Here is a 901-nt window from a genome sequence, read left to right on the forward strand (position 1 = left end):
CCATGTTTAGCCTAATTGCAGGCAATAAATCAAACCCTAAAGTAAGTAAGAACATCTGACTGTCAGCAGTTGCAAGTGGGAGATGTGACAGCAACCTGGCCTGCCTATCCAAACTTACACTTCTAAAAAATATGTGGAAAGTGGAGGGATGCGATGAGAGATGAATTCCATGGGTCACCCTGCACTTTTCTTTCCCTTTGAACAGCATCTTGGGAGAACCGGGGGTAAAGAAAACACTCATTAAAATCCAACCAGGGAAAGAAAGACCCATTGGGCAACACGGATTTGTAGCTAATGGGGCTGCACATTTTTGGGAGGTCATTTTGTCACCTGTTTTTTCTGATACCATCAGAGAGGATGATGGAGCTGTTGGCATGATGTATCCCTTACCTGGTGGCTACTGATGAACACAGCAGAATTCAGTGGAAATCTTCTGTTTCTGAGCCCAGGTGGCAGTAAATTGTACTTAGTAAAGCATGCAAACCAGATACTTACAAACCCAAGGGGAAAGCCATGAAATATTCATGAAGCCTTTCTTATGAAAGAGGCTTATTCATCTATATATATATAAATATATATATATGCATGCTTTTGAAATCTATTCAAACCAAATAAGACTTTCTTAGTCACCTTGCGTAAAATAGGAAAGCAGACGACTTCGGCTCTACCTCTATTATACAGTCATCAGGAGACTGAAATAGCTCTGGAAAAGGAGCCTTCTGAAGATGTGTGCCTTTCTTCTGGCTCTGCTGGCGTTTCAGCAGAGCAGCTGCTCTGGGGAAAATCACTTGCTGCTACCTTGATGTAGTAAATCAATCGGCCTTTATAATTTATCACCCTCTCTGCAAAAATAATGCTTAAGTGTTCAAATGTATCAAGTGACAAAGCTTTTACATACCCT

The sequence above is a fragment of the Nestor notabilis genome, unplaced genomic scaffold (genome assembly GCF_000696875.1).
Source record: "Nestor notabilis isolate BGI_N333 unplaced genomic scaffold, ASM69687v1 scaffold2122, whole genome shotgun sequence".
Taxonomy (NCBI): Eukaryota; Metazoa; Chordata; class Aves; order Psittaciformes; family Psittacidae; genus Nestor; species Nestor notabilis.